This window comes from Bos taurus, chromosome 9 (genome assembly GCF_002263795.3).
Source record: "Bos taurus isolate L1 Dominette 01449 registration number 42190680 breed Hereford chromosome 9, ARS-UCD2.0, whole genome shotgun sequence".
Classification (NCBI taxonomy): Eukaryota; Metazoa; Chordata; class Mammalia; order Artiodactyla; family Bovidae; genus Bos; species Bos taurus.
The window spans coordinates 38573856-38600161 of NC_037336.1; the positions used below are offsets into that span (position 1 = coordinate 38573856).

The 26306-nt window shown below is 44.9% G+C and overlaps 1 protein-coding gene across 4 annotated transcripts in view; it reads left to right on the plus strand.

Annotated features, from left to right (window-relative positions):
• The window catches only part of FYN (FYN proto-oncogene, Src family tyrosine kinase), a 212087-nt gene that overhangs the window by 4982 nt on the left and 180799 nt on the right, over nucleotides 1-26306 (plus strand). For 3 of the 4 annotated variants that reach the window (XM_005210788.4, XM_005210791.4, XM_010808438.4), the window contains exon 2: nucleotides 23942-23981. The exons of the other annotated variant lie outside the window; for it this stretch is intronic. The gene's annotated coding sequence lies outside the window, so the exon portion shown is untranslated. The remainder of the gene's footprint in view (nucleotides 1-23941; nucleotides 23982-26306) is intronic. 4 annotated transcript variants of the gene reach the window in all.

Here is a 26306-nt window from a genome sequence, read left to right on the forward strand (position 1 = left end):
CCCACAGATAGGTCTGTAAGAGTTTGTGAATCGTCCTACATATTTACTCATTAAGCAACATTCATTCATTGTATCTACCATTTGCCAGACATTGAACTAGATGTCTCAGGGACAGAGAGTTGTAATCCTGCCTAAGGAACTGCCTGAGGAAGGCTCTGACCACAGTGATAACTGCCATGATTCTGGGTCTACAAGGCAGCATGAACTCCACAGGGAGGTAGGAAATTGGGGTGGCCAGGCAGAGAAAGCCAGAGGAGGAACTGGCCATTTGAGTGCTGTGTGAAGGCCATTGGCCTGGAAGGAGAAGCCGAGGATGCAGATGCACAGACTTTAGGAAAGTGAAAGTGAAAGTCAGTCATGTCCGACTCTTTGCAATCCCAAGGAATTCTCCAGGCCAGAATACTGGAATGGGTAGCCTTTCCCTTCTCCAGAGGATCTTCCTAACCCAGGGATTGAACCCTGGTCTCCCACATTGCAGGCAGATTCTTTACCAGCTGAGCCACCAGATAAGCCCAAGAATACTGGAGTGGGTAGCCTATCCCTTCTCCACAGTGTCTTCCCAACCTAGGAATCGAACTGGGGTCTCCTGCATTGCAGGCGGAGTCTTTACCAACTGAACTATCAGGGAAGCCTGACTTTTTAGGTAACTGTAAGTAATTTAGGGTGAGCAGGGGTGGTAGAGGGAGAAGATGAGACTGGTGGGAAAATTGAGAACGTTCTTAAAAGTACTTTGTCTAGAAATGCTGTTTAAGAGTTGCAAGCAGAGATGCCGCTTTGGTCTGATTTGTTTTATGAAGATCTGTTTGGCCACAGTGTGGGCTGTTGACCAGAGGTGGTCAACATCTATGTAGCTAAGGTAGTTATGGAAACTCAGATGAGCCATAGATGGAGTGCTGCACAGAATTGGGGATGGAACAAGAGAGACAGAATAAGAGAGGGTGAGACAGTATCTTGTGAGGCTGCGGGGAGGCAGAAGGGGGGTCCTTGAGAGTAGGTGAAGAAAGACCTGCAAACAAGCAGTGCAGTAAGAACAGGGAGCGAGTGTTTTAATGATGACTTTTATCATGGACACTTTGAACTTTCAGGTCAAGGTATCTTGTAGGCAGTTGAATAGATGGGTCTGGATTGAGGTATAAGGTATAAATCAGATATAAATCTGTTAGCATATTACAAAATACTGGGAGCTGTGGATATGGACAGTATCAGTGAGGAAGAGTGTTGAATGGACCGGGGGAGCAGAGGTGCCCAGGCCCCGAATGAGAGAGGTGCAGCCAGAGGATTGGGCTGGCCGAGGAGGGAGGGGGCCCTGATCCACAGCAGGGGAGGGCTATGCCCCGGACGTTAAGCAGGATTGAGAATGAAAAATGCAGTTGGGTGTTGTATCCAGCCAGAGCAGTGTGACCATAGAAATCAAAAACTCTGCTGCTCCCCAGACCAAGGTAGAAACATGTACCAAACCCAGAGAGCATAGAACCATAAGGGACTTAGAGATCATGTAGTCCAGCTGATCCATTTCACTTGTGAGGGAAAATGAGAACCCAGAGTGGCTGACTAACTTGTCCAAGATGGCAAAGTCATCACGTAAAGCCAGGTTTCAACCCTTTCAGCCCGGGTGAGGGGTGTGGGCCTGGTGCAACCCCTTCCAGCTGGGCCCAGTTACCTAATCTTTTTGTGCCTCCCCATCTTCACCTTTAGAATGAGTTCCTACTTCAGAGGCTTGTTGGGAGGAGTCAATGAGTTGATCCATGTAAAGCACTAAAGTATCTCACATATAGAAAAGCAATGTGTATGCTGCTGTTAATACATATATAGATGTATATATCTATACATCTATACATACACACATGTATATCTATACATACACATAACTCACATATCCCTTAGGGAAGGGATGAAAATGTATTGTGTACAGAAAAGGAGATTTTGAACATTTTAGAAAGATTTGAGTGATTGTCAGTTCTGAGTCAAGAACTATTGGAAAACATAGGAAATTAGTTGAAATAGTATGATGGGAAAACGGCATTTTTAGTAAGTCTTCTTAAGAAACGCAAAGCCTTTCTATTGTTGAGAATAGAAAACATAAAAGTGCTTTGAAGTTAGCCCTATAAAAGAATGTCTTTGTTTTTAACCAGAATTTTACCCTATCTACAATGTGCGGGTGTGTCCCTTGAGTTTGACTGTAGAAGTCACCATGACTTTCTGAAGGTAGAATAAACTCCAGAGTAGGAAAAAACCCCGCAAGTTATGAATTTCATGCACTTGGTTCCTATGAAAAAAGGGTGATTTGGGTTATTTAGAGAAATATAATTTTTTTCCAGTGATTCTAGTTGAGCAGATCTAATTTTTAGCTACTAAAACACATGAGAAGCCTGAACAGTATTATCCAAATGGACTTGGGTGACATGGAGTTCAGACAGCTTCCAAATAAGTGGCACTCTGGACTTGATTAGAACACAGTAATCCTGGAAGGGTATAAATTGAATGGATTTATGGTCTAATAAAAACATGGGAAGAAAAGATAATGCTTCCTGACTCATGAAACTTTAACAGCGTTTGCAAGACTCTGAGTTGTAATATTTGGATGAGAGTGTTTTCCCATCCGTCTTGGCCTGCTTCCTGAATGACCCGCGTCGTGCCTCGCTTAGGGCGTGAAACAGATTCAGGAGCTCTCGGGTGCAGAGGTCGTCATTACCTGTTCTGCCTTGTCCCCACCCCCCCACCCCGTGTCCTCAGGCAGCACCCATTGGTTTGAGCAAATGTGTATTGAGCACCCATTGACTGTAAGTTTGAGGGAGGGAAAAATAAGATGTGGGAAAGTTTTAGCCCATTGCTAATTTCAATTCAGAAGGCCTTTTCTGAGAACTGTGTTTTTCTGATCTGTATTCCTATCTCTGTGATAGTATAAAAAAGCACACAGCACCCCACCACCACTCACCCCTCCCTAAATACACCAGAATGATAATCATACCTGCCTTTATTATTGAATCCCGGAGGCCTAAAATGCTTTACATACAGTAATTTACTTAGTCATCACAACTAGACGAGGCAGGTGTTACCCCGATTGGTCAAATGGGAAGATTGAGGCTCAGAAAAGTAATATGCCCATTGTCACACAGCTAATTACTAGAGAAGCCAGGTCTGTCTGGCTCCTAAACTCACACCTGATCCAAAACTGTTCCTTGTTCCCTGTGTACTTTCAAACCTTGTTGCTTTTGCCTTGCAGTTACTTCTGTGTTAGGTTTTGGGGGACAGGAAAAGTACCTTTGCCCTCAAGGAAGCCCCGCTTCTTCTGATGACTTCATGAAGACTTACCTTCTGGGAAGCCCCTGTTGGTCCTATTTTGGGGCTCCGTGGCACTTGGTTACCACCTCGTCATCACCCTTGTCACAGCCTGACTTATAAAGCAGAGTGGGTCAGCTGGGTTGGACAGTAGGAAGATACTGGCCTTTATTCCTGACTTGGGAGCTCTTTGGAAGTCAGACTGTGTTTTATTCGTGGTTGACTTGCCAACTCAACACCTAGCACGATTTCATGATGTACTGTTATTATTCCCATTTAACAGATAGGGAAACTGAGGCCTGGAGGTGTGGTGATTTGGTCAGGATCACACAACTAGTAAGCAGAGCTGGGCTCTGAACCCAGGCAGTCAGTCTGATCCAGAACCAATGTTCTTAAATGCTAAATTGTTCCATCTCTCCAACGAGATTACAAACTGTGAGGCTAGAGGCAGCACCCACCACCTCCTAGCCCAGTACTTGACAGCTCATACACAGTAAAGATAGGCCTTCTTCTTTCTTCCATCCACCCTGGCAGGGAGACAAACAGGAAACGTCAACCCAGGGCTTAACTCATGATAAGGAAAGGGCTTTGGGGCCTTGGTTACATGACTGTTCTCTGAGGATCTTAGAGAATGCGTAGTCCCAGGCCCGGTTCTGACTCAGTAGGTATGAGGTGAGCAGGGTTAACCCTGACATCTTTTCTATATGTGAGAATTGCCCTGAGGATGGAACCCATCAGGGAGGTGGCTTCTGAAAGATGAGGAACGAAGCAGAATGACTCTGAGCCACAGTGGTGGGAGCTGGCTGCTGAAGGGGTAGAAAATCATCCATCAGAGGCAGAGGGAAGTGAGCCCAGGGGAGGCTGGGGATCAGAAATCCGCCACAGAAAGAGCTCTTACCTTGTGTTTTTTAAGATTTCTAAGTACCTGCTCCTTTTGAATGTGCTGGTGGGATTTCATCTGATGCAAACACTTTCATTTTCTTCAGAGCTTCCATCTTTGAGGTACCCAAAAATAGTAGGCTTTTCATGGAGTTGTATAAGGATTCCATCTGCTTTATACTGAAAAGTAGGGCTTTAATGGAAAATTAAAAATGAGTCAGATCGCCTTTCCCACAACAAAGCCCAGGGCGCTTTTCCCAACCTTTTCTTCTTCTAATCCTCAGAAAAAGTTACTGAGTCTATATTTCTGTGAAATTCTGCCCAATTTAAATTCTACTGAAAAGGCAAATAAACACCAATGAGTTCCTTCATTGCCACACATTGTAGTATCTGTTTGGAAGCAATAACAATTTTAAATGTTGTCACGTGTAAAATTTGATTTTTATTTCAGTTTCAATTTTATTCCAGAAATCGTGTGATATGTTGCACATGCACGTAAGGATATTTGAAAAATACTAATTTATCTTAAAGGTTTCTCTTGTTTGCTCTCAGAGTTTGGAGGGGTTCACCTTTTTGTCTAGTTTATTGTCTGACCTCCTAAAAGTATAAACAGCCCCTCATCATTTTCTGATACAGGGCCTGAATTGTCACACTCTGTCTTTCTGTATCTTTTATCACCATTTCCTGCTTGAAAACGCCAGTTCTCTGGCTTTATTTTGTGTGCACCTTTGCCTGATCGATATTCTCTTGATATGTCCTTCACTCTCCTGTTGTTTGCAAATAATGATTCCAGCTGCTTCATCCTATGCTTTCTAGTTGAGGATGTGTTCCTGATGTGAGGAATCCAAGGAGCAGAGAATTTTTGTGACTTGCCCATGGTCAGTACATCCAGTTCCTCCTTTAGTTTAGAATCCAGCTCTGCAGAAAGCAATGGCACCCCATTCCAATACTCTTGCCTGGAAAATCCCATGGATGGAGGAGCCTGGTAGGCCGCAGTCCGTGGAGTCGCTACAAGTCGGACATGACTGAGCGACTTCACTTTCACTTTTCACTTTCATGCATTGGAGAAGGAAATGGCAACCCACTCCAGTGTTCTTGCCTGGAGAATCCCAGGGACGGGGGAGCCTGGTGGGCTGCCGTCTATGGGGTCACACAGAGTCGGACACGATTGAAACGACTTAGCAGCAGCAGCAGCAGCAGAATCCAGGTCTCCCGGAAATCTGTATATGTGGGTCCCATCTTCTCAACAGACCATGGCCTCATATGATGGGATTTTTTGGTCTCCCTGTAGCTCGTAGCTCACTGTTATTCATAGTGTAGATGCTCAGCAGGTGTCTATTCAGATAGATTCTGGGGGCAGGGCACTGGAATCTGTAGCTAGTTTCCTGGCCATCTGCTGGCATCTTCTTGGATATTGAGCTTCTGTAGTCTCTGATGGCATTAGGTTCACTCTCTATAGACCCGTGTGACTTAGGTTTGGGACTGTGCTATACTGTTTTAGGAACCACCATTGTCTTCTGACAGTGGTGTGTGCTTAAAGCTCTTTTGTCCATAATCTTTAGCTTTTTGTTAAAAATTTAGGGTGGTCAGGAAAACAGTTACTTCCTTGCCCTCTGTCATCAGGTTTTCATCAACAGGATTTTCACTAAAAAAAAAAAAAAAAAAAAAAGGATGTTACCAACAGTGCCTAATGACATCCAAGACCAGGGAAAAATGCAGAATGTTTCAAAATCTGGAGGAAACTGGAAAAATATGACAGTGAGTGATGGAGGAGGCAAGAGTGGCAGAATGGACTACAGGGCTGGGCCTGAAAGCCTGTGGGGCTGCATGAAACCCAGCAATGGCTACGCGGGTGCCATCTCTGCATGCATTCATTTTGTTCACTTGGCATAGCTGAAGAATCTCTTTAGCAGGGAAGGAGGGTTCCATCTTAGACTTTAGGTCCTCCAGAGTAATGATTTAACACTGTATCCCAACCACAGCTTCTGTATATCCTTCAAAAGAGTGATTGACAATAAGCCTTACAAAATGTTTTCCACGGTTGTGGGGAGCGATTGCTTGAGTCATTTCTGTGATATAAGACACAACAGCACAACAGGCGATGTTTGTCAGCCCCGCATTAAGCGTCTTCTCAGCTGCCTGTGAAAAGCTCTCTGTGATTCTTCATTAATGGCTTCCCCTGCCTAGCCCTCACCTGGATGCCAGGTTTAATGTATCCGAGGGAGAGCCTTAAAAACACATTCTGTGGCGACGGACCACTGCTGTGGCAAAGAGGGGAAGGAGCGGACCGCATGCTTCACTGTCGTTTGAAATGCCATTATGGTCTTTGGAAAGCGGTAGTGGACTTTTTTTGCTTCCTTCACTATGCACTGTCTATGATTTCAGAGCTTTTCCTGCCCGCCTCCCCACTGCCACAACTACCACCTTAAATGTCGGAGATCACACACCACTAACAAAATGCACTTTCCCCTTGGCGAGCCTGTAATGTCACCACTTCATGTATTTATCCAGTTTGTTCCTGTTTAGTCACTCTGGTACATGTCAATGTCAATATTGTCTATTTTCAGTAGCAAGCTTCTAGAAGGCTGAAAGCACACCTCATTTAATTTGCTTTGTGCCATGAAACACTACACGGAACTGTGCATTTATTAAGTGCTTGTTGATTTTGATTCTATGCTTCAAGTCTGGTAGGTCCTACGGCTGTTCTCAGTACTTCTGGAATGAGATGCATCTTGAGTAAATTTTCTTCTTGCAGATAACACATCACATCCAGTGCATCTATAGATCCTCAGAGTCCTGTGTTAGAATCCAGATTTTGGTTGCACGTAATGTTTTAGGATCCATCTTTTGTTTTACCCCCTTGGGTGAAGATGCAATGATCCCAGCTTCTAATTCTGTTAGCAGGTTAGGGCCAAAGCACAGATAGTATGCCATGCTACACCCTTCTTTTCATAGAAGTGTGGTTGACCATATCATTCTCAGTGTTTTATGGTTATTATTTCAACAGATTCTTGATTTCAAACTGCTGAGAGGTGGAGGTAGTTCTCTATGAGGGTAAGAACTGCTCAGTGAAGGCTGATGAGGTGTGATTTAAGAACCTATAAGGACTACAGTGTCAGGAGAAGAACCACATACCTCTGTGGGTGTCAGTAGCTCCTGGGAGATTTGGGTCAGTTTATGCATGTGTGTGTGCTCAGTTGCTTTGGTTGTGTCCAACTCTTTGCAACCCCATGGACTGTAGCCCACCAGGCTTCTCTGTCCATGGGATTCTCCAGGCAAGAATACTGGAGTGGGTTGTCAATCCCTCCTCCAAGGGATCTTCCCAACCCAGGGGTCAAACCTGCATCTCCTGTGTCTCCTGCGTTGCAGGTAGATTCTTTATTGCTGAGCCACCAGAGAACTGTGGTGCTGGAGAAGACTCTTGAGAGTCCCTTGGACTTCAAGGGGATCAAACCAGCCAGTCCTAAAGGAAACCAATCCTAAATATTCCTTGGAAGGACTAATGCTAAAGCTGAAGCTCCAGGACTTTGCGAAGAGCCAACTCATTAGAAAAGATCCTGATACTGGGAAAGATTGAAGGCAGGAGGAGAAGGGGATGACAGAGGACAGGATGGTTGGATGGCATCACTGATTTAATGGACATAAGTTTGAATAAGCTTCAGGAGATGGTGAAGGGCAGGGAAGCCTGGCATGCTTCAGTCCATGGGGTCGCAAAGAGTCGAACATGACTGAGTAACTGAACAACAGCAATCACCACCAGGGACGCCCCCCTGGTCAGTTCACACCTGAGTGCAATGCAGGGAGGATTGGTGCTTGGAAAACTGCAGCCCCAAACAGTCTCTGATTGTACCTCAGCCCACCTATACCACAGGGAGAAGAGTCCAGTGTAGCAAAGTATTAAGAGTCCCCCATTTAGAGTGGCCCAAGGAGAGGCCCAGCGCCCTCCCTTGATCTCACATCCCTGCCTGTGACAGAGGTCATTTCCAGGGGTGAAAGACCCCAGCCTCCACCCCCACAGCAAGGCGCCCATGTGCTTGAGATACAGAACGGTCACCGTGGGAGGAACCTTGCTTGTGCTCCCCTGAGCCAGAACATGCAGAAATGATCCACTAGAGGACCATTAAGCAGAGAAGGGGCCCTTGTATTAATTTCCTCTGGCTGCTGTAACAAATGACCATGTACCGGGTGGCTTAAAACAGTAGAACGTTTCCTTTCACAGTTTTGGGAGCCAGAGGTCTTGAAATGAAGGTGTCAGCAGGATTGGTTCTTTATGGAGACTCCGAGGAAGACTCTGAGTCCCATGCCTCTTTCCTAGCTTCCAGTGGCTGCCAGCAACCTTTGACTTTCTTTGGCTTGTAGACCCATTAGTACACTTTTTACCCTCATCTTCACATACCTTCTCCTCTCTGTGTCTTTATGTGGCCTTCTCTTGTAAATAGGACACTTGTCACTGGTTTAGGTTCCACCCTAATCCAGGATGATCTCATCTAGAGATCCTTACCTTAATTACATCTCAAAGACCCTTTTCCCATATAAGGTCACATTTCCAGGTTTCAGGTGGACATATTTTGGAGGCCACCATTCAACCCACCATAGCCCTCAAAGGGACAGCTATTAGCAGTAACCTGGGAGGAGAAAGAAAGATAAGAAAGGTATTCCAAGTTTGAATGCCTACAAAAAAATAGGCACAGTACTTTATGTGTGTGATTTTAAACTATTGCTGTAAGATGGGTGAAGCTAACAGTGAAGGAAGTTCAAAATCATGGAGTGTCCTGAAAAACTTTTCAGTAAAATTGAAGGCTGAGCCGTCATCCAAGGTTGGAAGATTTGGAGATGGGAGGAGACTTGGAGAATACAGAAAAAACCAAACAGCCAGGAAAATATAGAATAATGTGTTAATAGATTAAAAAGTATTGCAGAGAAGTAGGGAAGCCCCTTTGGAATTTGTGTTTTTAACGGGTCCTTTTAGCCCAGTTTTATGACTGCTTAGTAGTACTTGTCCTTGCCTGGAGAATCCCAGGGACGGGGGAGCCTGGTGGGCTGCTGTCTATGGGGTTGCACAGGGTCGGACACGACTGAAGCGACTTAGCAGCAGCAGCAGCAGCAGTAGTACTTGTCACTTGGGAATGGAAAGTCTGACCTGTGGTGACCTAGAGTTGAAAGTTGGTTTGAATAGTCAAATGAGGAGGATGCTCCAAGAGATTAAAGAAAGCGTCAGTTGAATTAGCTGAAAGGGCTTCCCAGGTGGTATTCATGGTAAAAAATCTGCCTGCCAAAGGAGGTGATGCAGAAGAGATGGGTTCGATCTCTGGGTCGGGAAGATCCCCTAGAGTAGGAAATGGCAACCTGCTCCAGTATTCTTGCCTGGAAAATTTCATGGACAAAGGAGCCTGGAGAGCTACAATCCATGGGGTTGCAAAGAGTTAGACGTGACTGAGCACCCAGAGAAGGTAATGGCTGGATAGGGGAGTCAGCTGGAACTGGGATGATGGATAAGGCAAGGGAGGGTCCAGGGTTTTATGGATGGGTGAACACAGTGGGTATGGAGGAGACGCAAGGGCCTTCTCACCCTGGAAGAAGAAACCTAGGAGGTGGAGAGTTCCGAATGATGCCAAACCAGGTGGCTTCCTGTTGAATGGATCTATTCAACAGTAGAATAGACAGTAAGGACAATAATTCTTATATAAAGAATTCAAGAAAATGAAAGTCATAGTCCCCTTTTTGCCCTTGCTTCAAATTATGTATAAATGGTGTCTCTAGAGAAATGGCATGTTAGTCCGTTGCACGTTTAACAAATCCTGGATGAGTGTTCTGGGACCCCTGAGACCTTGCATTATGACCAGCCAGCTTAGTGGGGATAATATTTTGAACTGGTATTCAATTTACTTTCCCTTCCTTTTAATTCTTGTTGCCCTGGGAGTCTCCCCCATTGAGCCGAAGGATTCCATTACTTCAGGGGGAGGACAGAGTATGGCCTAAGACAAAGAAGACATTGTTTGGCTTCTGACTTCCAAAACAGGACCTTGAAGCCTGTTTCAGCGACCAGAGTTAGCCCAGGCCTTCGTTTAAGAGAGGCAGGCTTTGTTAGCAGAAAATGATTTGTGGATTCCGAGGAGCTGGGTCTCAGAGGAGGTGGCGTGTATTGTATAGAGAGGCTGCCAGCGGGAGGAAATGCCTTCCTGGGTTGGAGGATGGAGGTGGCAGAGGTTTGGAGGAGACTCGATGTCCCCTGCTCCAGGAGAATCTGCAGGGAGAGATCATGTGTACCCTGCACCCCTACCTGGAACTCTGGAAGGAAGCCACAATGGAGTGGACCCTGCCCTGGGGCACATTTAGGCAGAAACAGCCCTGAGCTGATATCCCTTCCCTCTATTTCCCAAAGCTTATACATGGCATTGGAGAAATCCCAACAATCCTTGGACAGCTGTGGAGGTGCTGTGAGAGCTGGGCGGGGGCATCCCAGGGTCAGGACGAAGAGGGCACAGAATAAACTGGGTCAGTCCCACTGCTGAGGACTGGCTGGGATTGGGGCAGCAGATTTCCACCAATCACGTCAGCAGAACCAGGCCAGCTCGCAGAACAAAGGGATGAGACATCCCAAGGAGGCCAGTGAGGGCTTGGAGGGCAGGGTGGAGACCAGGTCCTCACCCCATCATGTGGGGGTCTGTAATCAGCCCCTTGGGGAAGGAGGGAGAGGGAAGGAACACAGCCCTGAGAGGCAATCTGAGATGAGCTCAATTTGACTAATTGCCCTGAAGGAGCGAAATTTTTAAATCTGAAGAGCAAGTTATCTTGCAGTAGCAAGATTTTTTTTTTTTTTTTTTTTCCTATGGTAGGCAGAAATGCAGTGGTCATGATCAAGTTGAAATCAGCTATGAAAAATGTGCACAGCTGGGTAGTGATTATAAATTGCAAACCTTGCATATTGCATTTGAGCTGTTTTAACAGGATGATGGTGGTGATGATGGCGACAATGGTGATGGTGGCAAATTTGCCTACGTGTATTCTTGTAGTATACTCTTCCCTTTGTGTAAATTGTGGCTTAGTCTACCTGTACTTGGTTCATTCTGGGCAAGAAGTGGAAAGATCTGTGCTCTCAAGGACGATCAGAGTTGTCCACCGGGTATTCCAAAGTTTAGTGAAGATTGGGACTTTCCATGGTTTAACTAGTGGCACTTCTTCTCAGGGTCCTCGGTTGCCATGGAGTCAGGTCAGTGGAAAGTATTAGAATTTCAGGCTTTTCTCTCATGAACTCGGCTGTGATGCTGGAGACTAGAAGATCATTTTTACTGGATGTGATCCTTCATATCTTAAAGGTATCAAGGTGAATACTGGAAATTACACTCTCTGACTGACTATAATGGGAGAAGCTCTTCATTTTTATTCAATCCTCATGTACTAAATAAAGCATGAGTTTATAAAGGGATTCATTTCCAAGTATAATTCATAAGTAGTTATCAGAACACTCAAATGAGGTGGGGGGGACCAGTTAGCTCTTTTTAGATACATTTTAATCTCTCTTTGACATTCATAAGAGGATGATGCTGCATTTAAGAAGATGTTTTAAAACCTGCTGTTTCTTGAAATGCCTAGTAATTTTGGAAGGGAAAGCTTTAGTCTTGCTTTAAAAAGCATATGTTTGGTGGGGCGGAGTGAGGTGGGAAGTTGCCTGTTAAGATGCTGCTTATGTATTTTCCTACTCGAAAATTATGGTGACATATAAATACGTCTCACATTTCCCTCATCTGTCAGGCGTAGCCAAGGGAGCAAGAGATGGGGAACTATAACCACTGTTTGACAGGAGTCACTAAAATCGTTTAAATTATAGAACTTAAAAAAATGTTGATTAACTGATACCGTTTCCATAATATTTTTGACCTATGAAATAGTTCCCTTCAAAATCTCAAAATAGAATTTTTAAAAATTAAAAACATGTCCCAGATGTTAGAGGAAAAAAAAAAAAAAACTTTGTATACCGTTTATATAAACAACAAAAAGAACATAAGACAGTGACTATTCTTGGTACATGGGGCTTCGCAGGTGGCACAGTGGTAAAGAATATGCTTGCCAGTGCGGGAGACATGGGCTCGATCCCTGTGTCAGAAAGATTTCCTGGAGGAGGGCATGGCAGTATCCTTTAAAGTTGTGTTTTATGGTTAATATTGGAAACTGTTGCTATCTTCAATTGGCATTTACGTATACATAATATTTTTAACAGAAAATAGCATTTTCTACAGATACACATAAGCTCAGAGCAAATTCTGCTAAATGGAGGCTTTTCTCAAAATAGGGTTTTCCCCCCCATACTGAAATGTGTACATATTTTAGCCCAAATATTTTCACAAGTCTTTTATCCCCGCTCAGGATTCTTATCATCAATAAATATTTGTTATAAGGCAAAACTCATGAAAATAAATTCCTCTTTGGTACTTTTAAATGCTTTGTCACATTTAGATGACACAAAATTATAGATCATTCCTAATTTCACTCCGTTGTAGTACAGAATATAAATGTATCTGATTAAAACCAGGAACATCATCAAAATATTGCCACAAGTTTAGATGCTCCAAAACATCTGTAACCCTATTTTAGGATTAAAACTTGGACACTGAATTCTCTAATGTGGTTAGTGCCTTCCTTTGCTCTGGTTGGGATAAATTTTAACATCTTCCTATTTGTAAGCCTTGTTTTCAGTAACTGCACTTGGTTAAATGCTTTTTAAAATCTGAAATGTTTTGGCACTTCAATCTCTACTTTGAGCAAAGATTTCCAACTGTTTTGGAACAGAACCCACCCCAACTTCACAGCATTCATCCACATACCATCACAACACACTTAGGTTGATTTAGAGAATCATTTCTCAAACATTTCTAAAGCCTAGTTGATGGTGACAGGCAGCAAAATAGAAGATGTGTACTTACAATGCCGCAGTGTTTTTTGTATTCACAAAAACACTTGATCACAAAAATTTCATAGTTCAGTTTTTCTGTTTGCAAGAGAATCCATAGATGTGGCGATTGCAGCTTGTTAGGATATAGCCACTTGTTGAATGCAGTTATGAATTAGGTGTATGCCATACCCACATCATATAACTTTCTGCCCATAGGTTTCTTGATTTGGTAAGGACAGTTATTTATAGCATCACAAAATTTGTATTCTGCAAAAACAACTTCATCTTGTTTTAAACTTTTGACCAATTAACAGTTGTATTCACACTAGCATGAGATATTCCACCTGTGACAGAATGAACTTTCACAAGCTTTATTTTGATCCCAGGAAATAGATGGGGGAAAAAAATAAAACCATAATCGAAATTAATGGATTTTTCTGTTTAAAACACCTGTTAATACTAACTTACAACTGGAATCATTTGTATGTTTTTTTCTTCTGCTAATGAAGCCAATAAATTAAAGGTATCACTTCACTTTTCCAATGTGCACCAAAAAAAACTGAACTCAGAAATAAGCAGAATCAACATAGAATAGCAGTCATTTGATCCAGAGGAAAAGTCATGCTTCCTAGAGTGCTGTCAGTGAGCCTTCCATAGCTATCTGTGTTAAATTGTCATCCTTGGTCACAGTCTTATTACAATAACTGTTATGTTAACATTTGCGGTAGCTACTGATGCTTCCTTAGCATCAGTATATTGTATTAGTATACACAGACTTACAGAGTGAATAATATCAGTGAGACTCCCATGCTAGATAATATCAGAGAACATTTTGTGCGAGCTCACATTCATCATCAACTTTCTTAAAAAGGCAAAAATGTAATTTTTCATTTAATTTGTTTTTTTTTCTTTTTCAGCTCATTGTTGCTAAAGGGGATATTGCAAAGTAAAATAGAGTATCAATAAATGACAAAAACACTGTCATGAGCACATTCACATCATTTTTGAAAAGGTCTGTTTCCTGCAAATATTTCACGTACACCTAACCTGTAATTTTCTGTTTCCCATGGACGCTTCTGACCAGTGTTTTGTGCATCTCTGGCCGCAGTGTGGGTTAGCACAGCTGGTCAGTGCATCCGGTGTGTGGAGGGGTCTGCCAGGGGAGAATGCAGGGTGTTAGCTGCTCTGGCTGCTCATGTCCAAGTGCTCTTTATTTTATTGGTGAGCATCCTACCTGTTTTCCTTGAAAGAGAGGTATTTACTGCAGCCAAGACTGGAAAAGAACAGGAAAACAGATGGATTGTCATTGGTTACCATTCCGACTTAATTACATGGTAGGATGAAAATTCTCTTCCCCATGAAATTGTCTCATCACTAATAGGCAAGACCATGGCCGAATCTGGAAGAGCAAAGTGGAGGCTGCATGCTCAGTCACATCTGATTCTTTGCCACCCCATGGATTGCAGCCTGCCAGGCTCTTCTGTCCATGGGATTTTCCAGGCAAGAATGCTGGAGTGAGTTGCCATTTCCTAGTTCAGGGGATCTTCCTGACCCAAGGATCGAACCTGCATCTCTTGGGTCTCCTGCCCTGGCAGGTGGATTCTTTACCACTGCGCCACCAAAGTGGAAGTTACCAAACCCAATCTTGGTGCCTTTTATTGCAACTCTTAATAACAGTCCTTGGTTTAAACACATGAAACATCTGGACAAACCTTCATCTGATGGGCTGCAGGGGCAATGGGTATAATCTAGTGCTTTCACAGATAAGCCAGGACCTAAGGTCACCCAGGCTTCCTGGTGGTTTAGTCAGTAAAGAGTCTGCCTGCAATGCAGGAGACCACCTACAATGCAGGAGACCTGGGTTCAATCCCTGGGTCAGGAAGATCCCCTGGAGAAGGATATGGCAACCCACTCCAGTATTCTTGCCTGGGAAATCCCATGAACAGAGGAGCCTGGTGGGCTACAGTCCATGGGGTCGCAAAGAGTTGGACACGAATGAGCGACTAAACCACCTCAAGTCACCCTAGTCAGAGATCACATTTGTCTGTCTGTTTCATACAGTCCTCCTTTGGCCAGACTGTTCTGATAAGCCTGCCGCTCTGCCCTCCTATATTGCTAGCTTCCAATCCCACTGCTGAGTGAGCTTTTTAAAAAGTCCTTGTGAGAACACATTGCTGGGTAACACCCCTCAGTATTGTCCTCTTGAGCTGGAATAGTTGAACTCTTCACCGTAGCCCAGGGAGCCTCTTATGCATCCACCCACCCAGCTGGCCCTGTAGATTTTAAGTTTCCAGGTGCCGCATACCTTGCCTGTCTATTCTCTTTGCCAGGGTGGTTCATGAGAGCCACTCAATACACTTTCTCGAAGGAGTGAATATGATTTGAGTCGATGAAAGGAAAACAGAAGTATCTTGCTAATCCATGGGGATAAGGAATGCAAGTCTAAATCTCTACGTCCTAAATACTATTTCTATCTCTGATAAGAGTTGGACAGCAGAATGTAACAGGACTACATCCTCCTTCTCCACCATCAGAGGTGTTATGATGCCTACAAACCGTTCTGATTCTCAGTCTCCCATCCCTCCCCGCCCCCGCCCCAACCCAGGGAGAAAAGTGTGAATTCTAGTGCGTCTATTGTTTCCTCCAGCATTAGGCCAGGAATTTTGTTTGGCGTATACTTGGTGTATGTGGCAAGGAAAGGTGCTTTTCTGATTGATTTGGGGAAAATGGGGCCACGTGATGGTGGTGGTGGAGGAGTACTTTGAAATCACGGTTTTGAGATCTGTGTTCTTACATGACTGCTTTCTGTTGGATCTCTTTTTAAAACATGCTGCCGTTCAGTTTCATCATGAATGCCTTTCCAAGGACAGTAAATGGTTTTACACACTATGACATCGTTTCCATGGCAACTAATGTATTTTAGCAGAGAGAGAGAGACTCTGCTAGAAGTAGGCTAAAAAGGACAAATACAGAAATGGCACAGTGTAAAATGTGGGACAATGTGTGTTGTAGTAAAGATTTTTTTTTCTGACTTCTTGTTTAGGAAAACCTGTGTAAGTAGATCCTGGTTTCTTAACTCTTAGTAGTAAAGTGTTTACTGTACCCAACATTATCTAGTATTCTGCTGACACAGTTTCTTTATTTAGTACTTGGGTTTTTTTTGTTTTTTTTTTTTGTTTGTTTTTTGCTTGCTTGTCTGTTTGCTTTAACATGTTCGTTCCATTAACATACAACGTTTGTAATTTCACCCATTTTTAAATGGTGAAACTTCATCTTCACCTCGAGTTCTCCTGTGGTAGCCACCTTACATCTCTGCTGCCCTTAATGACAGAGCCACTGTGGAGGGCTGTCCCCACTACCTGTCTCCACATAGCATCTGTTAAAAAAAAGAGTCAAAATCATTCCAAGCAAGATTTTACCCCACCACTTGCTCCAGTTACTCACCTCTCATCCTCTAAGGTTATTACAATTTAGCTCTTGGATTTTTCAGAAGCTAACATGTGAATGTAAATATGACTGACTGTTAGTTGCCCAGTTATGTCTGACACTTTGCAACCCCATGGACTGTAGCCCACCAGGCTCCTCCATCCATGGGATTTTCCAGGCAAGAACACTGGAGTGGGTTGCCGTTTCCTTCGCCAAGGTATCTTCCCAACCCAGGAATCAAACCTGGGTCTCCTGCATTGCAGGCAGACTCTTTATCATTTGAGCTTCAGGGCTTATAAGTATACATTTCAAATAATTCCACAAAGCATCAAGCCCCATGTGTGAGCCTTTGTGTAAACCTAGTTTTAAAAAAGTAAGGGTTTGGGTTACCCTGCTCTGCGCACCTGAATGTACTTGGATTTTTTGTTATATGATAACAAAATGCTCTTACGTAAACCCCAAATGGTGGGCAGATAGCAGACAGCTTCCTATTTAACAGAAAAAAAGAAGCCAAGGGAACGCTCTCGTGACTTAGAAAGATAGCAAACCAGTCTCTGGGATGGACGAGGGATGACACCCTCATTTGTCTTTTGTTGGACCACATGGTGCATTTAAAAAATTCAAACCAACATTTAAAAATTGAGCACTTTTATATAAAAACTGAGATTTCCAGCTTCTCTTGGAAAAAAAAAACAGGGAGGTCTAGCCAAGCCTGCCTTCCGTCCTGACAACAGCCTGCCCAGGCAGCATTGCAGCTGTCCTCTTGGAATGGAGCAGGGTTCTTCCGCTCACCCCAGCCCCGTCTCACATGCTCCATTCATTCCTTTTACCTGCCTGGCTGCTGTGGGTTGTTTAATATGTGACTGTTGCTGTACCCTCTCGCTTTGCCCAATCACAAAGCAAATAAATAGCAGAGCTAGGAGCAGAACTTGGTTTCCAAGCCAACTGCTTCCTCCCTGGCTGTGTACCAAAATTCTGTGTGTTGGAGTGTAATTCATAGTTAGTGGTGAGAGGGATCATTAGGAGCGGAGTCTATGCTTTGCACCTTACTGCTTGCAATAGAGCCTGTGGTTAATTGTACTAGGCACATTGTTCATATTTGAGGGACTTTCCCCTTCTGTTTCTCTCCGAAGGTTGTATGTGCTGTTGGTTGTGATGGGCAAGATGGCAGTGCTCCACTAGTGTTAACATTTCTGTGTGCATAGGCAAGAGGGGGAAAGCTCCAATGTCATAACAGTGGTTCCAGAGTTTCTAGATTTTTCATTGAGGTACGTGAATATTTATATAAAAGAAATAAGAAGGGGGTAGTAGCCCAAAGTGTGTCTGACATCAGCCAAGGCCCATGACATCTTCTCAATGTAGGAGGCTCAAAGGTGTCCCCAGCCACTTTTGCTGTCCTCTCCCAGACTCACCTTTTCCTTTGAATTCCTTCTGGGTCCCCTTGATTTCAGGGAGCTGAAGACACCCTTGAGGGTGGCATCCATATGTCCCCAAGCTCTTCACTGCCCTATGCCCCTCACCACTTTGAACATGTACTCATCACTATGCCTTTTCTAGGGGTGGGTAGGATGGGAGAAGAGTTGCAGGTGCCACCGCCTCAAACCTTCTTAGAAGGTTCATGTGTACAGGAAGACACAGGAGGAGAATGAGCTTCTCTGGGACTAAAAGTAATGGCCAGAGGCAGGGGAAAATTTTTTTTTCCAGGGAAAACGGGGTAATGAGGAATACCCCACAACGAAAGGCCTTGTCTGAGCAGGGTCCCGTCCTGGGGCCAGCCCCAGCTGGGGGCTGCACAGCAGAGCAGGGTGCCCTGCATGTCTGCGTGCAGCTGTGGAGGTCCCGGGCGCCCACTGTGAGAGTGGGCCTGTTCCTGGGTTGCAGGCAGGGAGCCAGGGACTGCCCCCTCGCCAGAGAACATTGAGGCGCTTCTGTGTGCACTCTGTATGTGTCTCAGCTTTCTTTGGAATTGTGGCAGAGTCTGGCCCTGCCTGGTCTTTTTGTGCCTTGGATCCTAAGTTAAGAATAACCGAAGGAACAGTGCCCCTGTTGACACGCTTGATATGGAAGCTGCTATCAAATGGCCATTTTATCCTTGGTGGCCACTGACATCACACCACGTACAGCTCTGAGTTCTCACTTGAGTTCTGATTGAATAGAGCTGTGATCGTTGGAGCAGAAAGAAGCCATTCAGACGTGAATATGTGGAGACGTGTCTAGTAACGTGCAGATGTTTTTTGGCAGGTCAATAAATATTTTAAGTCTTTTGCAAGTAGTGAAAAGGGTTGAATTGGGAATAGAGGAGATTCTGTGGCAAGAGAAAAGTATACCTCATTTCTCTCTCAATCTTCCATTTCTTAAAATAATCAAACAAAAGCCCAAGCCACAATTTAAATCTTGGCTACATCATGGCCCTTCCTTACATTGTATCTTAGTCAAGACATGATTATGATTCTAATGTATTGAATCTTGGTTTCTCGGTCACATTTTTCAAGTAAAAAGGAAACACTGGGTAACATTGAAAGTAACAGCCGAATCTTCAGAATGGATCTTTGTCACTTATTTATAGCTAAAGACATGGGACTAAATTGAAAAAACAGGTCATCTTCTGGGTACATGGGTGTATGTGGCATGTGGGCGCACCCTGGATTTATAACCCCCTTCCTTCCCCAGCACCCTCCGCGCTCCTACGTGCAGGAGGTGGCAGGTCGGCCTGATTCAGTGCAGTTTCATTTCCTTCATTGCTGCGTTCAGTTCTTCATTAGTCACCCTGCCCCTCTCCACCCTTCACACCTCCATCCACAGAGATGGCACAGGTCCCCTTTGTGTTGCCAGCACGGTACTTACTCACTGCCATTCTGGCCGCAGACAAGCTGGTGTTCCATTGAGAGGCAGGGACCAGTCCTACCTGAAGTGCTATAGGCACATGGAGGAGAGGAAATCCAATTCTTCATAGAAGTAGGGCTAGAGGGGAACAGGTGCGGAAAGGTGGTTCTGTCCTGGGCCCTGAAGGCCAATCAGGAGAGGATGCTACTTACCCAGCAGAGTGAGTGAGACTGGAATGAGGATCCTTAGTCCAGGGCCAGGAATATGCTGGGGCTTCTATCTGTTTTTCTACCCTTTCCTAAGAGAGAGGTGGGTTGAAAATATACTGGTGGGTGCAGATGTGTGCCCCTCACTGCCCGACTTCTAAACTGGTGTACACTGTCTCTCACCACCTGGCCTCTGCCTTAGCTTCCCACCTTTCTCCCTCTAGCCTCCCACCGTCTGCACCCACCCCATGGCCTGCGCACTGTCAAGCCTCTTGCCATTCTCCAAACATGTGGCCAGTGTCCCTTTGCCAGGTCAGGGTATTCCTCTGCTGGCACTGTCCTCTCACAGGGTATATGGTAGGTGCCCATGGGAGAGGTCCCCTGGCATCTGAAATAGGAGAGCAGGAGGGGTGGGGTGGGGGTGGCTGTATCAAGAAGGAGCTTGAAGTTGAGGGCTTCTCAGTATTATTTTTGGAGTTTCCTCTAAAAAGAAAAATCTTTGTGTATTCCCCCAATGATGGAGGACTTGAGCTGATCTAGAGAGTGGGGAGGATTCATTTTGGGTCCAGGCCTCATCCTTCAGCTTCCCTTCCTGCAGTTGATCACACATTTGCAGCGTTTATGGATTACTTTGCCAACAAAGGTTTGTCTAGTCAAGGCTATGGTTTTTCCTGTGGTCATGTATGGATGTGAGAGTTGGACTGTGAAGAAGGCTGAACACCGAAGAATTGATGCTTTTGAACTGTGGTGTTGGAGAAGACTCTTGAGAGTGCCTTGGACTGCAAGGAGATCCAACCAGTCCATTCTGAAGGAGATCAGCCCTGGGATTTCTTTGGAAGGAATGATGCTAAAGCTGAAACTCTAGTACTTTGGCCACCTCACTCGAAGAGTTGACTCATTGGAAAAGACTCTGATGCTGGGAGGGATTGGGGGCAGGAGGAGAAGGGGACGACAGAGGATGAGATGGCTGGATGGCATCACTGACTCGATGGACATGAGTCTGAGTGAACTCCAGGAGTTGGTGATGGACAGGGAGGCCTGGCGTGCTGCGATTCATGGGGTCGCAAAGAGTCGGACACGACTGAGTGACTGATCTGATCTGATCTGATCTGATGGATCTGCCTTTTCCACTGGGGGAATCTGGATCACTTCAGTCATGTTTTCGAACAAAGTATCAGTACTACTTCAGCAGGAAGAACAAAAGCATGGACCATGCCCTAATGCCCAGAAACCCACAATTGGGGGCTTTTATATGGAAATAGTCAACTATTTGGGCTTCCCTGGAGGCTCAGATGGTAAAGAATCTGCCTGCAATGCTGGAGACCTGGGTTCGATCCCTGGGTCAGGAAGATCCCCTAAAGAAGGGAATGGCAACCCAGTCCAATATTCTTGCCTGGAGAATTCCATGGACAGAGGAGCCTAGCAGGCTACAGCCCATGGGGTTGCAAAAAATAAAAAGAGTCAGACACGATTGAGTGAATAAGCCAAAAGGTGAATAATTGGTCAGTTTTTTTAACATGAAAGTGTTAGTTGCTCAGTCATGTCCGACTCTGCAACTCCCTGGACTATAGCCCGCCAGACTCCCCTGTCCATGTAATTCCCCAGGCAAGAATATTGGATGGGTTGCCATTTCCTTCTCCAGGGGATCTTCCCTACCCAGGGATTGAACCCGAGTCTCTGGCATTGCAGGCAGATTTTTTACCATCTGAGTTACCAGGGAAGCCCTTTTAAAATATAGGAGTCATTGAAATAAAATACTATCTCTATTTCATCTAAGTATTTGATGACCAAAATTTATTTGTTCTGTACTTTTCAGAAACAGCCTTTATTTAAGAATGGTATAACTGGTTTTTAAAAAGCTAAAGCTACTCTTCATTCAAGATGGGTTGTCATATGAATTTTACTTTCAGGCAATTCTATTTCATCCACCCGTATTCTCTTTGAAACAATGGAGCTGGTGCCTAAAAATATCTCAGGCCGTGTGTGCTTGCTGTGAGTCTTTGAAGTTGACGCTGTGACATCCTTCTGGTTTCTGGCTTCGGGATGGTGCATATATGTATTGTCTTTGTTAATTAACTCCGTCTGTTTAGTAAGCCTGAAAAAGAAATTGGATGATGCTGCATGTATGTACGTATGGATAAGATTCTTTGTGTAGTAGTGAGCCAGCAGCTGCAAGTGGGTTTTCAGTTTTCCTTTTAGTACTGATTGTTAAAGAGCCATGGAGTGAAGGCTCATTCTTTCAGAGCATGTTGCTGAATTTGGTACCCTCTGAGGTTGCTATTGTGCTGTGTACATGGGAGAGGCCAAGTTTTCTCACTGCTTTGGATGAGGGTAATGATTCTCCACCTGCTCTTTCTGTGGCAGATGAAGGCAGCCCTCATCTGGCAAATTAGAACATTCTACTTTATAAATCAGAATGCTGCTGCTGTTGCTGCTGAGTCGCTTCAGTTGTGTCCAACTCTTTTCGACCCCATGGACTGTAGCCCACCAGGCTCCTCTGTCCATGAGATTCTCCAGGCAAGAATATTGGAGTGGGTAGCCATTCCCTTCTGCAGGGGGTCTTCCCAACCCAGGGATCAAACGCTTGTCTCTTAGGTCTCCTGCTTTAGCAGGCAAGTTCTTTACCCCCAGCACCACCTGGGAAGTCCATATATCAGAATGACAGCCTTCCTAAACCTCTTTGTAAGTATTTAAGAATGGACGTCAGTCTTCTCTGTATAGATAGATGTTCCCTTTGGTGAAAAGTTCTTATAGTACTGACTGACTCTTTGCAGGTTATAGAGAGGCCAGTTGAAATGTCTAGAAAGAGAGAATTCCTTTTTCTTTTTTCTTTAATAGCTCAACACTGTCTAGACCCCCAGTGGGGGAGCCAGAAGAGAAGGCATGTATTGCCTAGTGGCGTTTGGTAGAATAAGACAGCGTGTCTCAGAAGCCAGGAAGAGATGGGGCTGTGGGTTGCCCAGGCACGGACTGTGGCAAACTCATTAGCCCATTCTCTCCCTCCAGCCTCTGTGCTGCTTCTCTTGCATGTCTGCAGTGAGTTCATGATTTGAATGCCCATCTGCGGAAGACAATATATCAGTTTCTAATTCTCTTCCCCATGGTCATTTTTTTCTTCCCTTCATTCTGAGTCATCTTTGATTAAACAAAACAAAGATGTGACTGTTAATTATATAGTCTTCCAAATAGTGTAAAAATTCTCTTGTGTGTGTATGAAGGGGGGATGGTTTTGATGAGGTTAATAATTTATGATGGGGGTATTTTAAACCATGGGCCAGAAAGAAAGATGCTAAGAATCATACTAAAAGCAAGTTTGAGTCTCTACTAAGATAGGAAAAATTGTTTCTGCTTTTTTTTCCTGCAGATTTTTCAAACCTTTTACTTTCTACCCTGACATATTGTTGTCAACATAATTCCACTCAACTGTTTTTATTGTTCTTTTTAGGCACCTTATTAAAACAGAAGCTTTGTTCAAGCAGCTAGAATCACAAAGAATAAATGAGGTATTGGAACACAGTATTGGCAGGTTGTAGGCAGAGTACTGGTAAGGAATTCACCTGCAATGCAGGAGACCCCAGTTTGATTCCTGAGTCGGAAAGATCCCCTGGAGAAGGGATAGGCTACCCACTCCACTATTCTTGCCTGGAGCATCCCCATGGACAGAGGAGCCTGGTGGGCTGCAGTCCATGGGGTCACAAAGAGTCAGACACGACTGAGCGACTAAGCAGCAGCAGACAGAGAACATGAGAAATCTGGAGGTCCTGATCCTGGCATTTTAAAGATTCATGTGAAGTGGGCATGGGTGCCATCAGTCAGCATCAGCTGAACCCAGGACTTAACACAAGGTTCTAAGGTGATCTCGGGACTAGGTTTCCATGCACAAGTTGTGCAGGCTGCTGGGTTGGCAAAGCCTCTTGGAGAGGGTCTCCCAAGCTGATGGGAACGCAGGCCCATGCCAAGAAGCCTGCTTCGACAGTGAGGCTTGCCCACAGTCAGACAGGAAGTGGGGCAGATAGGGTCTGGGGACTAAGGAAAGATTTAAGCCAAGAGGTATGTTGAACAAGACCTTGGGGACACATTTGTAACATGTCCCAGCTATGGATGACTTATAGGCATTCTGCAAAAGGAGTGTGTGTGTGTGTGTGTGTGTGTGCGCGCACATGCATGTGCATACTCAAGATCTCCATCTCTATTTTTCCTGGTTCTGGAAACTTAAGATCTCGTGCTGGCTTCCTTTGGTTGTACAGGCCCAGGTCTTTGCAGTTGCAGGCAGGTGTTTGTGGCAACTGTGACTTCACAACAATTGTGTGAACAAGAAAAAAAATTGTGGGCAAATCGATTGTCTGCAGCAAGTGAAAATTCTATGGTAGTGCTTTGTGGGTGGTTAACAGGTGAAGAATGCTCAGTTCCCTTGTAATTTTTTTTTTTTCTTCTACAGTTTTTTGAAGAAGGAGGATGCTGATCTAGACGTGGAAAAAGTAAGTTGGCAAGTTTTGCACTAAAAGCACGTGCCTTGTAAATTAGAAAGGGGTGTCCACCAGGATTAGGTCCACGTTGAACTTGGAATTGTGACTTTGAGCCTGTGGATTTCTGAGAATGAGGTTGAATTGGAGGTGGAGCTGGTGTATGATATAGAAAGCCTTAACTTACTTAGGTCAACCTGCTACTTGCCCCTCTCTCCTTGTTTGTAACACTCAATTTTGAAAATTATGGGAACATATGTTTTAGCTCTAAGATACGTCTCCCCAGCCCAGAAATAGAACAGAACAGCTGTCCTGTGGCTGCTGAGTCTTCAAGGGCTGGTGGGGGGTGAGCAGCCCTCCAGCTTCTGGTTAAGACTGGTTAAGGGAAGGTTCATTCATTGCTGGGTTTTCCTCTACTGTCAGATGGCTGCTGTTTACTGTTGCCCTAGTTGTACCTTCAAATTGCAGTCACTGTGTGACTGTGTGCTTTTATTCGCTTAACATTTTTTTGGTGCCCATTGGATGCTGGACACCTTGCTGGACTCTGCTGAGACAAAAATGAATGAGAAAGACAATACAGAGATAATTATCGCACAGTCTGATAGAGCTGTGCAAAAAGGGTTCTGGAAGCTCCAGGTGAGGGCTGGGCATCCAGAGAAGCTGCTGGAGGGAGGGGGCGTGTGAAGGAACCACGTGTTCATTCTTTCTGCAGACTGGGTGAGTCTTCTCTGCCTGTGCTTCCCTTGCCTCCCAGGCCCCTTGGGTTCCCAGAAAAGGCTGGACTTACACAGGTCTCACCAGCCAGCTATAGGATCCTTCAGTGCCCCAGACTTCACTGACCAGTCCCATGGCCTCTAGTGTAATCTTTTATTGGATCCCTGGTCAGTCAGGGACTGCCATCTGATCATTCTAGAATGACGTGGATGTTATTTCTTATTTTGAATTTATGTGCAAAAGAGGTTCTTTTCCTAAACTAGAGCCATTCTGTCTGCAGACAGTGCACTTTTATTTTCAAGTCAAGGAAATACAACTCTCTTGAAGCCTTGTTTGAGAACAGTTATGAGCAACCCCTGGTCTTTGACCCCATGCAAACTCCCCAGCTTCTGCAGAATGATCTGTGATCTCCTTTCAACCTGGCCTTTTTAGCTCATACAAACCAAGGGACTCAAGGAAGTAAAAAGGCTCTAGTCAGGGCCAGTAGAAAGGAGCCTTTGTAGAAACCCCATGGGTTAGATCTTGACTGTGGAGGCCAGAAGTCAGGAGGGACATCCCTATGGGGGTGAACCCTGTGGCCCTCCTGGGCCAGGCCAGACCTCCAGCAGCCAGAGTCTCTGGGTGTCAGGAGCCACCCCAGGGTGGTATAGCATGGACCAGCAGAACACCCAGCAGAGATGAGGGCGGGGAGAGGATCCAAGAAGTGCCTGGTGATGCTCCAGGCTACAGAGCCTGCCTGGCCTCATGCGGCCCAGGCCACAGTGAATCCCACAACCACAAGCACAAGGCCAGGAGATCCAGCTCATGGATGGGGTGCATCTGTCTGTGCAAGCCCACAGGCAGACCAGAGGGCTTACTTAGCAAATGGAGTGGGGAGCCCCAAGTGGAATGAATTAAATTCTTGCTTCAGCTCTACTGTTCACATGCTCTAAGATCTTAGGCAAATCTCTTTTCCTTTCTGAGCCTCATTTTTCTCATCAGTAGAGAGAAAATTCCTTTTCCAGGACCAAGTAGAATTCTTCATTTTTTAACTTAAAAACACGAAACGTATTTTTTATTGTTGTTTTCTAACTTGAGCCTTGTATCAGAAAGGAAAAGTGGTTGCTGCTGCTGCTGCTGCTGCTGCTAAGTCGCTTCAGTCGTGCCCGACTCTGTGCGACCCCATAGACGACAGCCCACCAGGCTCCCCCGTCCCTGGGATTCTCCAGGCAAGAACACTGGAGTGGGTTGCCATTTCCTTCTCCAATGCATGAAAGTGAAAAGTGAAAGTGAAGTCACTCAGTCGTGTCTGACTCTCAGCGACCCCATGGACTGCAGCCCACCAGGCTCATCCATCCATGGGATTCTCCAGGCAAAAGTACTGGAGTGGGGTGCCATTGCCTTCTCCAAAGTGGTTGTTGGCCACAATCTAAAGAAGACTTAATAAGGCTGGCCATGGGCTGGGAGCTCCTTGCAGGTGGAGCCTGATCGATTGTACTGACAGCAAGGTGTGTCTAACAGTGGGATGAACTGTGTAACTGACCCTGTTTTGGGCGTTGGATGTTTGTTAGCACTGAGGGAATTTAGACTGAAAGAAGCGAAACCTGGGCTGGGAAATGCTTCTTGAGCCAAGTGAGTTTGGGCTCC